The following is a 14,525-nucleotide window of genomic DNA, read 5'->3' as shown; positions in this document are numbered from 1 at the left end:
TTTTTCCTAATTTTTTTATTTGAATTAGTTTCTCCATTGACTCGCTGATTTTTTTTATTGTAGTTACTCCCTTTGCTGATTTTTCCCTTTTATTTTTGTTATTGTTCATGAAATATAGAATGTGTTAAATAGTGCAGGCATTCTAATTGTGAATTCTTTTAAGTTTTGTTTATAATGGAAAGTTTTTATTTGATCATCAATTCTGAAACTTAATTTTACTTGGTTTAATTTCTTGGCTGGCATTCATTTTCTTTCTTTCTTTTTTTTTTTTTTTAGCGTGTGGCATTTTATTCTTCAAAAATCTACAACTGTGTTGCAAAGTACTCTGTCAGAATGTATAATTTGATTTCACTTATGAAACACCAGGCTTTACCCATAATACTTGCATCATACTTTGGAAGTATACATCTGTGTTTTCCTCAAAGAACATTTTATTTTCTTTTTTTCTTTTCACACTTTTTTTTTATTGTAAACAAATGGGATACATGTTGTTTCTCTCTTTTACATAGAGTAACGGCATACAATTTGTGTAATCATAAATTTACATAGGGTAATATTGTTTGATATATTCTGTTATTTTTCCCTGCCCACCAACCCTCCCACCCCTCTTTTCCCTCTATACAGTCCTTCCTTTCTCCATTCTTGCCCCCTCCCACCCCTCATTATATGTCATCATCTGCTTATCAGTGAGATCATTCGTCCTTTAGTTTTTTTGAGATTGGCTTATCTCACTTAGCATGATATTCTCCAATTTCATCCATATGTCTGCAAATGCCATAATTTTATTGTTCTTTATGGCTGAGTAATATTCCATTGTATATACACACCACAGTTTCTTTATCCATTCATCAATTGAGGGGCATCTAGGTTGGTTCCACAATCTGGCTACTGTGAATTGAGCCGCTATGAACATTGATGTGGCTGTATCTCTGTAGTATGCTGATTTTAAGTCCTTTGGGTATAGGCCAAGGAGTGGGATAGCTGGGTCAAATGGTGGTTCCATTCCAAGCTTTCTGAGGAATCTCCATACTGCTTTCCAGAGTGGCTGCACTATTTGCAACCCCACCACCAATATATGAGTGTACCTTTTCCCCCTCATCCTCACCAACAACTCTTGTTGCTTGTGTTCTTGATGATCGCTATTGTAATTAGAGTGAGATGGAATCTTAGGGTAGTTTTGATTTGCATGTCTCTTATTACTAGAGACATTGAGCATTTTTTTCATATATCTGTTGATTGCTTGTAGACATTCTGTGAAGTGTCTGTTCATTTCCTTAGCCCATTTGTCGATTGGATTATTTGTATTCTTGGTTTAGTGTTTTTTGAGTTCTTTATATATTCTAGAAATTAGTGCTCTATCTGAAGTATGAGTGGCAAAGATTTTCCCCACTCTGTAGGCTCTGTCTCCACATTGCTGATAGTTTCCTTTGCTGAGAGAAAGCTTTTTAGTTTGAATCTATCCCAGTTATTGATTCTTGCTTTTATTTCTTGTGCTATGGGAGTCCTGTTAAGGAAGTCTGGTCCTAAGCCAACATGTTGAAGATTTGGACTTACTTTTTCTTCCATAAGATGAAGGGTCTCTGGTCTGATTCTGAGGTTCTTTATTCATTTGAGTTGAGTTTTGTGCAGGGTGAGAGATAGGGGTTTAATTTCATTCTGTTGCATGTGGATTTCCAATTCTCCTAGCACCATTTGTTGAAGAGACTATCTTTTCTCCATTGCATATTTTTGGCACCTTTGTCTAGTATGAGAAAATTGAATTTATTTGGGTTTGTGTCCATGTCCTCTATTCTGTCCCATTGATCTACCTGTCTATTTTGGTGCCAATGCCATGCTGTTTTTGTTACTATTGCTTTGTAGTATAGTTGAAAATCTGGTATTGCGATACCCCCTGTTTCATTCTTCCTGCTAAGGATTGCTTTAGCTATTCTGGGTTTCTTATTCTTCCAGATGAATTTCATGATTGCTTGCTCTATTTCTGTAAGGTACATCATTGGGATCTTAATTGGAATTCATTGATTCTGTACAGCACTTTTGGTAGTATGGCCATTTTGACAATATTAATTCTGCCTATCCAAGAACATGGGAGATCTTTCCATCTTCTAAGGTTTTTCTTTAATTTCTTCTTTAGTGTTCTGTAGTTCTCATTGTAGAGGTCTTTCACCTCTTTTGTGAGACTGATTCCCAAGTATTTTATTGTTTTCGAAGCTATTGTGAAAGGGGTAGTTTTCCTAATTTCTCTTTCTGAAGATTCATCACTTATGTATAAAAATACATTGGATTTATGAGCATTGAACTTGTAACCTGCTACTTTACTGAATTCACTTATGAGTTCTAAAAGTGTTCTGGTGGAATTTACAGGTTCCTCTAAATGTGTAATCATGTCATCAGCAAACAGGGATAGTTTGGGTTCTTCTTTCCCTATTTGTATCCCTTTAATTTCTTAGGTTTGTCTAATTGCTCTGGATAGAATTTTAAGGACAATGTTGAATAGAAGTGGTGAAAGAGGGCCTCCCTGCCTTGTTCCAGTTTTTAGGGTGAATGCTTTCAGTTTTTCACCATTCAGATGATATTTTAGAGCTTGGTATGTATTATTTCAAGATCTCCTGACTTTGAGTTACTGAGTTGAGTGATCAACTGAGATCCAAATTGGTTTTCCTCTAAATGTTACCCATTGGTTTTCTCTGGCAGCATTGAAAATTCTATCCTTCTTGGGTAGGTTACGTATTTTCATAATAATATGCCCATGTGGGTCTGCATATTGTAATTTTGTATACTTTAGGTCCTTTAGTCCTCCTACTTTTGATTTCCCATTTCATTCTTGAAGTTTGGGAAATTTTCTTATATTATTTCATTAAAAAGACAGTGCATTCCTTTCATTCATACCTCCTAGCCTTCATCTAGCCCAATAAATCCTTAATTTGGTCTTCTCAGGTTATCCCATATTTCTTTGAAATTCTGTTCATGCTCTCTTAACATCTTTGCTTCACAGTCAACTTTTTTTTTTTTTTTCAAGTTTATATATTTTGTCTTCATTGTCTGAAACTTTGGTCAGGTATTTTGGTAATGCTTTCCATTAAATTTTAAATTTGGTTCACCTATTCCTTTATTTCAAGGATTTCTGCTTTTTTATTTCTGAGTCTCTATTTCTTTATTGAAATAATATTTCACTTCCTTTATTTTCTCTCTGGTTTCACTCCTTATATCATTCTTTATCTCAGATCAGTTTAACTATGGACATTCTAAACCCTTTCTATGACGTTTCTTCCCTGTGATGTTGATGGATTCTGTTTTTTGAGTATTTTGTTGTTTGAGGCAATTGGTTCCCTTGTTTTTGCATGTTGTTTGTGTGTCTACCCATCTAAAAGTTTGAATCTGAGGCCGTAAAATTTTTACCTTGTGGACTTATAATGTCCCTGAAGGTTTCACATACTTTACCATTTAGGGGGAGTTAAATAATAACAACCCATTCAAACAATATTCTGTATTAAACCAAATAGTTCCTGCTATGATGTGTATAATGTTAATTGTCACATTAAACAGAAATATATGATCAGTAATTGCTTTAATAAAAAGCAAGTTTTTAAAAGCCTTTACAATTTCAAATGGTGGACAGGGAGAGAACAGAAGTGATAGAGGATGTAATAGTTAAGAGGGAGGTAGAGAAAAGATAGGGTAAAAATTAAAGGAAGAGTAAAAGAGAGTATGATAGAGGTTGGCTTTTAATGGAAGAAAAGAGAAAAAAATCACAGGAAATAGGTAAGAGAAAAACATATACACAAAATAAAAACTTTAAAAAATAAAATATAAAAATAAAAGAATAAAAACACAGCTAAAATATACTAATCAAACATCCTAGTCCTTATGAAACTGATCCATGAAAAAACTAGAAATATTAGAAATGAGAAAAAAATATATGAGTATATATAAATGTCCTTGTATCATTGAGAACTGAATTAAACAGAGGACAGAAAAACAGAAAGGAAAAAAAGAAAAAAGAAAAACAAAGGAAAATAACTCAATGAAATGTTCAAGAATTCTTCCCATTCAAACTCAAAAGATTCTTTGCTTTTCTTTTCAGCTGTTTTAGCTGCGTCTTCTGGAGAGGGATGCTCCACTCTTGAAATTCCTGTAGTGTGAGATAATCCTGTAGACAGAATTCCTGGATTCCTGGATTCTTAAGCTTAGGTGGGCTCCAGGTTCTTCTATGAATACTGATTGGTCTGGAGACTTTAAATCAGTGCACCTCCAGGGATTAGTCATTTCCAGTCCATGCTTGAAGACTGTACCTCAGGGAGCTCAGGTGATGGAGAAGTCAATTCTTAATCCTCTACATCACCTGTGAACCCCATGTTTCCTGGTCTTGGTTTAAATATTCAAACTAATCTTTCCTTCCCCCAGCATTCCAAATCTCTGGCTAGGCATATCTTTCCCAGCTGGTCCTGCAAGCAGTCAGTTTAGAGGGGCAGGGTAGAGCCAGGTGTGTTTTCACCACAAGTTTTCCCCTTTGTAAACCTTTATGTGAAGGATAATAGAAATAACAATCCCCACGAAAAAGGAGAATAACAACCTCCAGGGAGAGAGGAGGATGATATGTCCTGGAGAGAGAAAGCAAACAATGGGCTCTGGTCTTTCATCCTTTCCCAGAGAAAATGGGTTTTGAACCCAATGGGTTTCACAGAGATCTTAGCAAGGGATATCCTCTCATTCTCTGGTGGCAACTACTGTCCAGTGACAATTAGACGTCAAAGGATTCTTTGACCTCAAACTGCACCTTGGTCAAACCTCTCCAACATGGGGGCTCAGTTCAGGACTCCCCCTTAGGTTGTCTCAAAAATAATCTCCACCTCATTAGGTTTAGTAATCAGCTCTAGCTGCAATCTAAATTAGACAACCTAGTCAATAGTCCGAATTCAGAATTCAGAAACTTCCATCCAAAAATCCTTCAGAATTTAGATAATTTCCTCCAATAAAATGGCAAATGGTCTGAGGTTTTCTACCCACAAGGTTTATTTTACCTTTGCTCAAAGTCTTCATTATACCAGTGCTGCTCTGCTCTATAATTAATTCTCACTAATCCCTGCTCCATAAGCCCCCTAGATCAGGTCCTAACCCCCAGTCCTCTTTTTCATTTAAATTCAAGAGATGGATTGGATTCCCCTTCACCCAGGTGTTGAGATGTCAGTCCTGACTTGTTTAAGTTTCTTTTCTGTAGGAGAAATTTGGTGCATCGGACAGAGGAAAGCTTGAGATAACTGAAGGCAGCTGGCCCAGGACCACTCCATGATGCTGCCTAAAGGTCTCATGTCCTGAGTTTGACCCTAAAAGCCTCAGGGGTACCAAATATTGACCACTATCTGCTTCTGTTTATGATTGCTTCTAAAGTAATTCTGTCCATACTGTCTGCCTCTTAAACAGGAACCAATTATGAGAGATTCTCGAGATATAGCTCCCCTAACTTTAAAATTAGACTCCCCTCATCTGCAGGAAAAATATCAGAAAATTTGTCTCAATTAAAGCAAACCTACACCTCATATGTCCTAGTTCAAAAATCCAAATTATTTTCTCTAGTGGAGATGTCATCCATAACACTAAAAGGCTTTCCTCCCACTTCAAATTGAAGAACATAATATTAAATCACGGTCCTGTGATTATCAGGATCCAAAAGGACAAAGGGAACATGTAAGAAATTTTAAGGGCACAACTAGTAGAAAAATGTCGTCTCTTAAGTTAAAACAATTAACCACAGTTGAGAACAGTTTTCTGCATCTAAACCTAGCCTGATTACCAACTGGAAAATTGGTTTGAAATCAAAAGGAAAAAAGTACCATTTTGAAATTCAAACAGCTAAATGGCTGGCTCTCTTATCTCCTCTTGGCAATCTACCATGCTGCTTTCTTAAGTTGCTCCCTAAGTACTACAGCACCAGGAAAAAAGATGGAATGATCATGTATATACAAGTTTTCTTTACCCTGAGAATCTTTACCTAAGGATTCCAGAGCTCTTCCATTCTTCCAATATCTGAACAGAATACTGTTAACTACAATTGTCTGATATTTTAGTTTTTACTATTAAAAATGAATAGAGTTAACTTCAACATTGGTGAGCTTAATCATAAATATGTTTGTTAGAGACAGACAATTAATTTACAAAGTTAAAGTGCTAAAACATCAACTTCTTAAATTCCATAAGGTAATATATTTAAACACTTATTTCTTTTTATAAATTGGTAAATGAAAAAAAAAAAAGAGTTTAAGATTGCTTTGTTTCCAAATCTTCAGTGTTATAATTTATGCTGTGATAAGAATCTTGAGAGCATTTTTATGTATAAATTTATGACTTTTTCCCCATAGGATACAGCATTCCTTAAGGCAGATTTTCTGTCTCAAAGAATACATACTTTTTCCCTTTTCAAATGTACTTATTTATTTTGAAATGTGTTACTTGAGTAAATTTTGGAAAATTCTGAAGAAATAAAGGGAAAGGTAAAACATTATCATTTATCTGTGATCTGAAAACAACTACTACTGATACTTTGATATATTTCATTACTGCATTTTGTATTCTATACAATTCATTTGTTTATTTTAAATTGCTCAGAGCCAAGCCTATAGTGGATCTTCACAAAGGCAAGGTTACTAAGAGTTAACATTCTAACAGGTTTATGCTAAGAGTCCAAAATATTTTGAGCTGTGTTTTCAATTAAATTACCGTAAATAGCATAAAGTATTTCATCTTATTAAGAGGTAATTGGAAAAATTCAGAAATTTCATAAGGAAGGCCATTTCCTAAGGTCAAATATTAATGTGCTGATATAAATCAAAGTTTAATCCTCCATAGATTGAAGTAACGAGGATTTCGTAAAACATTAATCTGCTCTTTCAAGATAATTTCTTGTGCCTTTTAAGTTTTATTTTTAAAGGAATGAGTCTTAAAGAATGTAGAGTTTACAACTCTGGTTAAACAATAAATGCTATTTTAGAGTATTTTAGAGTATTACCCTACATTATAGGGTCTAAATTATTCTTTAAAAGTTAAACTTGGTTAATATAAATGCATCAGTGTGATGCACTCAGGAAACTATACACACACACGCGCACGCACACACACACACGTTAAATTTCATATATATACATATATTTTTATATATTATATATAAATATTTATATATTTATATATACACTTATAATATGATATTTAAGAAAGAGGCAAATATCAGCTTCAGAAATAAAACATTAAAAACATTAAAGCCATTCTTCTGTTCTCACAGTCTGACTCTCTGAAACCATAAAAAGGAGATTTTACCTATGATGACCTCGCGACCCCTTCCATATATACCACTCTACAGCCTCAGTCACTGGGGTCTCCGTATTCCCTTCCAAAACTATAAAAGTGGGAGGGAAATCTCCCTACTTCACCCCTTTTCAAAGGAAGCAGCTAGATATATATCAACACCCCAATTCATTATACCCTTTCAGAATCTGGAATAAAGGGTATGAAAAATAAGAACCCCTGAGAAAAAGGGGAATGAAAACCCCCAGAGAGAAGGGAGGACATTGCGATCTGGAGGAAGAAGGCAAACAATGGGCTCGAGACTTTCATGCTTTCCCAAAAACAATGGGTTTCAAACTTTCACAACTGTTTTCTCTGATTTGAGCTTCAAACATGGCATAACTGTTTCCCCTGACTACCCAATTGATGCATTTTTGTCATAATTCAAATCTCACTTGTCATGATTCCTTTTTTTAAATTTATTTTTATTGTAAACAAATGGGATACATGTTGTTTCAGTTTGTACATGGAGTAACAGCATAATATTTGCATATTCATATATTTACATAGAGTAATGATGTTTGATTCATTCCGTTATTTTTTTCCTTCCCCCTCACTACTCCTACCTCTCTTTTCCCTCTGTACAGTCCCTCCTTCCTCCATTCTTGACCCCCTCCCACCCCCAATTAAGTGTCATCATCTGCTTATCAGTGAGATCATTCCTCTTTTGGATTTTTGAGATTGGCTTATCTCACTTAACATGATATTCTCCAATTTCATCCATTTGCCTGCAAATGCCATAATTTTATTATTCTTTATAGCTGAGTAATATTCCATTGTATACATACATATATATACCACAGTTTCTTTATCCATTCATCAATTGAAGGGCATCTAGGTTGGTTCCATAGTCTGGCTATTGTGAATTGAGCCGCTATGAACACTGATGTGGCTGAATCTCTGTAGTATGCTGATTTTAAGTCCTTTGGGTATAGGCCAAGGAGTGGGATAGCTGGGTCAAATGGTGGTTCCCTTCCAAGCTTTCTAAGGAATCTCCACACTGCTTTCCAGAGTGGCTGCCCTAATTTGCAGCCCCACCAGCAATGTATGAGTGTACCTTTTTCCCCACATCCTCGCCAACACCTGTTGTTGCTTGTATTCTTGATAATCGCCATTCTAATTGGGGTGACATAAAATCTTAGTGTAATTTTGATTTGCATTTCTCTTATTACTAAAGATGTTGAACATTTTTTCATATATCTGTTGATTGCTTGTACGTCTTCTTCTGTGAAGTGTCTGTTCATTTCCTTAGCCCATTTGTTGATTGGGTTATTTGTATTCTTGGTGTAGAGTTTTTTGAGTTCTTTATATATTCTGGAAATTAGTGCTCTATCTGAAGTATGAGTGGCAAAGATATTCTCCCACTCTGTAGGCTCTCTCTTCGCATTGCTGATAGTTTCCTTTGCTGAGAGAAAGCTATTTAGTTTAAATCTATCCCAGTTATTGATTCTTGCTTTTATTTCTTGTGCTATGGGAGTCCTGTTAAGGAAGTCTAATCCTAAGCCAACAAGGTGAAGATGTGGACCTACTTTTTCTTCTATAAGATGCAGGGTCTTTGGACTGATTTCAAGGTCCTTGATCCTTTGTGAGTTGAGTTTTGTGCAGGGTGAGAGATATGGGTTTATTTTCATTCTGTTGCATATGGATTTCCAGTTTTCCCAGCACCATTTGTTGAAGAAGCTATCTTTTCTCCATTGCATATTTTTGGCCCCTTTGTCTAGTATGAGAAAATTGTATTTATTTGGGTTTGTGTCCGTGTCCTCTATTCAGTAACATTGATCTACCTGTCTATTTTGGTGCCAATACCATGCCGTTTTTGTTACTATTGCGTTGTAGTATAGTTGAAGTTCTGGTATTGCGATACCCCGTTTCACTCTTCCTGCTAAGGATTGCTTTAGATATTCTGGGTTTCTTATTCTTCCAGTTGAATTTCATGATTGCTTGCTCTATTTCTGTGAGGTATGTCATTGGGATTTTAATTGGAATTGCATTGATTTGTATAGCACTTTTGGTAGTATGGCCATTTTGACAATATTAATTCTGCCTTTCCAAGAACATGGGAGATCTTTCCTTTTTCTAAGGTCTTCCTTAATTTCTTTCTTCAGTGTTTTGTAGTTTTCATTGTAGAGATCTTTTACCTCTTTGGTTAGATTGATGCCCAAGTATTTTATTTTTTTTTGAGGCTATTGCAAATGGAGTTGTTTTCCTCATTTCCCTTTTAGCTGTTTCGTCACTTGCGTATAAAAATGCTGTAGATTGATGTGTGTTGATTTTATAACCTGCTATTTTGCTGAATTCATTGATGTCTAGAAGTTTTCTTGGATAATCCTGGAAGCCATTGCTTCCATAGCTTTATGAACAGAATCTCCAAAAACTATGGGACATCATGAAAAGACCAAATTTAAGAATTATTGGGATTGAGGAAGTCACAGAGATACAAACCAAAGGAATGAACAACCTATTCAATGAAATAATATCAGAAAATTTCCCAAACCTCAAGAATGAAATGGAAAATCAAATACAAGAGGCTTACAGAACACCAAATGCACAGAATCACAACAGATCCACACAAGGCACATTATAATGAAAATGCCTAACATTCAAAATAAAGATAGGATTTTGAAGGCCGTGAGAGAAAAGCATCAGATTACATATAGGGGGAGACCAATACAGATAGCAGCCGACTTCTCAACACAGACTCTAAAAGCTAGAAGGGCCTGGACCAACATATTTCAAGCTCTGAAAGAACATTGTTGCCAACCACGAATCCTATACCCAGCAAAACTAACCTTCAGATTTGAAGATGAAATAAAATCTTTCCATGAAAAACAAAAGTAAAAAGAATTTACAAATAGAAAGCCTGCACTACAGAATGTTCTCACCAAAATATTCCATGAGGAGGAAATGAAAAACAACAATGGAGGTCAGCAAAGGGAGGAACTACCTTAGAGAAAAACCCCTCAAAGGAGAAACCAAGCCAACTTAAAAACCAAAAATATGCCAAATGACTGGGAATACAAATCATTTCTCAATAATAACCCTGAACGTTAATGGCCTAAACTCATCAATCAAAAGACACAGACTGGCAGAATGGATTATAAAGAAAGACCCAACAATATGCTGCCTGCAAGAGACTCATCTCATAGAGAAAGACGTCCACAGACTAAAGGTGAAAGGATGGGAAAAAACCTATTATGCACATGGACTCAGTAAACAAGTGGGGGTTTCCATCCTTATATCAGATAAAGTGGACTTCAAGCCAAAGTTAGTCAGAAGGGATAAAGAAGGACATTTCATACTGCTTAAGGGAACCATAAATCAGGAAGACATAATGATAGTAAATATTTATGCCCCAAACAATGGTGCATCCCTCTACATCAAACAAATTCTTCTTAATTTCAAGAATCACATAGACCACAACACAATAATTCTTGGCAACTTTAACACACTGCTGTCACCACTAGATAGATCTTCCAAACAAAATCCAACCAAAGAAACCATAGAACTCAATAACACAATCAATAACTTAGACTTAATAGACATATATAGAACATTCCATTCGTCAATGAGTGGATACACTTTCTTCTCAGTAGCACATGGAACCTTCTTGAAAATAGACCATGTGTTATGCCACAAAGCAGTCCTTAGGAAATGCAAAAAAATAGAGATACTGCCTTGTGTTCTATCAGATCATAATGGACTGAGATTAGACATCAATTTCAAAATAAAAAAAAGGAATTTACTCCAAGACTTGGAGACTAAATAATATGCTATTGAATGAAACATGGATAACAAAAAGCATCAGGGAGGAGATTAAAAAATTCTTAGAGGTCAATGAGAATGATGATACAACATATCAAAATCTCTGGGACACTATGAAAGCGGTACTAAGAGGAAAATTCATTGCATGGAGGGCATTCCAGAAAAGAATGAAAAGTCAACAATTAAATGAACTAACATTACAGCTCCAAGCCCTAGAAAAAGAAGAACAGAATAACAGCAAAAGTAGTAGAATACAGGAAATAATAAAAATCAGAGCTGAAATCAATGAAATTGAAACAAAAGAAACTATTAAAAAAATTAACATAACAAAAAGTTGGTTCTTTGAGAAAGTAAACAAAATAGATAAACCCTTAGCCACACTAACAAAGAGAAAGAGAGAAGACTCAAATTACTAAAATACATTATGCAAAAGGAAATATCACGACAGACACCACTGAGATACAGAACATAATGAGAAGCTACTTTGAAAATCTGTATTCCAACAAAATAGAAAGTACCGAAGACATTGACAAATTTCTACAGTCATATGCTCCTCCCAAACTGAACCAGGAGGACATACACGATTTAAACAGGTCAATATCAAGCAATGAAACAGAAGAAGCTGTTAAAAATCTACCATCCAAGAAAAGCCCAGGACCAGATGGATTCTCAGCTGAGTTCTACAAGACCTTCAAAGAAGAACTCATTCCAATACTTCTCAAAGTATTCCAGGAAATAGAAAAGGAGGGTACCCTACCGAACTCATTCTATGAGGCTAATATCACCCTCATACCCAAACCAGGCAAAGACACATCAGGGAAAGAAAATTTTAGACCAATATCCTTGATGAATATAGATGTAAAATCCTTAACAAAATATTGGCAAACCGTATCCAAAAACATATTAAGAAAATTGTGCACCACGATCAAGTGGGGTTCATTCCTGGAATGCAAGGATGGTTCATCATTCGTAAATCAATAAACTTAATCCATCATGTCAATAGACTTAAGGATAAGAATCATATGGTTATTTCAATTGACGCAGAAAAAGCATTTGACAAAATACAACACCACTTCATACTCAAAACACTAGAAAAAATAGGGATAGTAGTAACATACCTGAACATTGTAAAGGCTATTTATGCTAAGCCCATGGCCAACATCGTTCTTAATGGAGAAAACTGAAACCATTCCCTTTAAAAACAGGAACAAGCCAGGGATGTCCTCTTTCACCACTTCTATTCCACATTGTCCTCAAAACTCGAGCCGGAGCAATTAAGCAGACCACAGAAATTAAAGGGATATGAATAGGAAAAGAGGAACTTAAGCTGTCATTATTTGCGGATGACATGATTCTATATTTAGAGGATCCAAAAATCTCCTCCAGAAAACTTGTCATGATTCTAATCTCTCTTAAACACTATAAAACGCTGAACCTAGATGTAATCAATTACCATTTTCTCTTCTGAATGTGCCATTCTGTTGCTTAATAAAGAAATCTTGCTGATCCGTTAAGGTCTGTTCCTTGTTTTAGTTAATTTTGCTTTCACTCTCCATGTTTGATTTCCTCATGGTCACTTAAGCACACTCAAAGTCGTGCAGTGTATGTTTACTGGGCCTGTGTTTCAGGTCAAACTCAGGTTTGCCAGGAATCAGCTCCCTCAGCTGTAGGCCCTGCCATGACTGCAAAATTGTCCCTTCCTTGGTCCTCTGCATGCCCCTGGAGAGATGGCAGCTTCTTTCCCACACAAGGATATTGTGCAGCATGACTTTCAATTTTTTTTGGCAATGTCCTTGCTCTTTAAATCCTCTGTGCCCAGACACACCTCAAGTCTCCCAAAATTGTGGTTTTCTTTAATTCCCTTATCCCTTCACTTTGCTCACAGAGGGACTGCTCTGGCTGGTGCTTCTGGCCTAGTCACATCAGCAGCTCTGCCTCTGGCGATTTCTTCTTTATTTTATTATATCCAACCTCCTGTATCCCTGATATGCTTTGAATGTCCAGTTTTAATTTTCAGTAAATTCACCCCCCTGCTACCACCTGCCACCTTGCTGTGAAGCTGCCTGTCTGCTTTCTTGGTTTCATGCCAAGGAGCAGCTGAGAAAGTGACCTCCTTTATTCTGCCATCTTGAAAATCCCTAGGAGTGTTCTTTCTTGGTATCTACCCAAGGAATGCCAGGATCAACTCCCTCCCAATGGTAGCAATTAATGTCTCCAGACACTGTCAAATGTCCTCTTGGGGCAAAAAAATCACAGGATGAGAACCACTATTCCAAAGCATTGGAAAAGACACATTAAACTTGAGAAAATCTACCTTTAAGTTTTCATTTAGTTATATTTGATAAATAATATAATATGCATATATGCAATACATACATATTTTATTTAGATTTATAACATTGACTTGTATAAGATGACAAAGTAAATTATAAATAAAACTTTCAAGGATCAGAAGTGCTGTAGAGTAAGGCTTTGCTTATGTGACTTGAAAATCACAGGTTGTCAGTTAAAAAGAACATGGAAGCAGAACAGCAAATAGAAAATAGTTTTGGCATTATATAACATTCAGAGGTTATAAACTTACAGACTTAAAGGACATTCATAGCCAATTAGGGCAATAATGTCCTTAAAGCAACTTTAGAATCTCTACTCAATAGAGACTGGAAGCAGTGAATGTAGGAAGTGAGCCCAAGCGTTTTATCACAGATGAAGGTATTTAAATCCAAAGATTTGTAAATACCAGTCTAAGAAAAGGTGTAGTCAGCCATATTCTGTAGTCAGTTTGCAATCCCTAAATCATATCTATAGGGGAATGATTACCTTTTCATGTTTACCTGGAACAGCAACATAAAACACCAACCTTTTGTATTGTCTATGAATTAGTTTATCTCATTAACAATATTTAAAATTTTTTAAACTTGGTAACAGGAAACGATTTTGTTCGTTTTATTATTTTAAGTTTTTTGTACCTAGAAGCTTGGCTGTACTTTGGTCAAACAGGGAAATATTGTCAAACTAATTTCAGTAATGTCCTATTCCGTTGAATAAAAATTAAGATAATTAACTGGTTGGCAATGATTTAAAATGATTGTTAGTCATCCATCCCTTCCTTTGGTTATCCAACAATAATTTATTATCTCTCTAGAAACTAACTACATTAAGAAACTAAAGTTGCAGTGAATATTAATGAAAAATATTGATTCCAAAAACACCAGTATAACTGACTAATTAAAATAAAATTATATAATGTAATATTATATAATAGTAGAAAATATTCATAAACACAATAGGAAAAAAACCAAGTTCATCTCTTTGTTAACATGTTTTTTTCAAATGCACATAGTATTACTTGTTGTGAAAGACATTCTCAGCCCAAACAAAAATGTATATGATAATTCAGAGACAAATTTTAACATGAACATATTTTGAAA

Source organism: Sciurus vulgaris (genome assembly GCF_902686455.1).
Source record: "Sciurus vulgaris genome assembly, chromosome: 10".
Taxonomy (NCBI): Eukaryota; Metazoa; Chordata; class Mammalia; order Rodentia; family Sciuridae; genus Sciurus; species Sciurus vulgaris.
The sequence above is the reverse complement of the archived record's forward strand: the minus strand, read 5'-3'. Positions refer to the sequence as shown.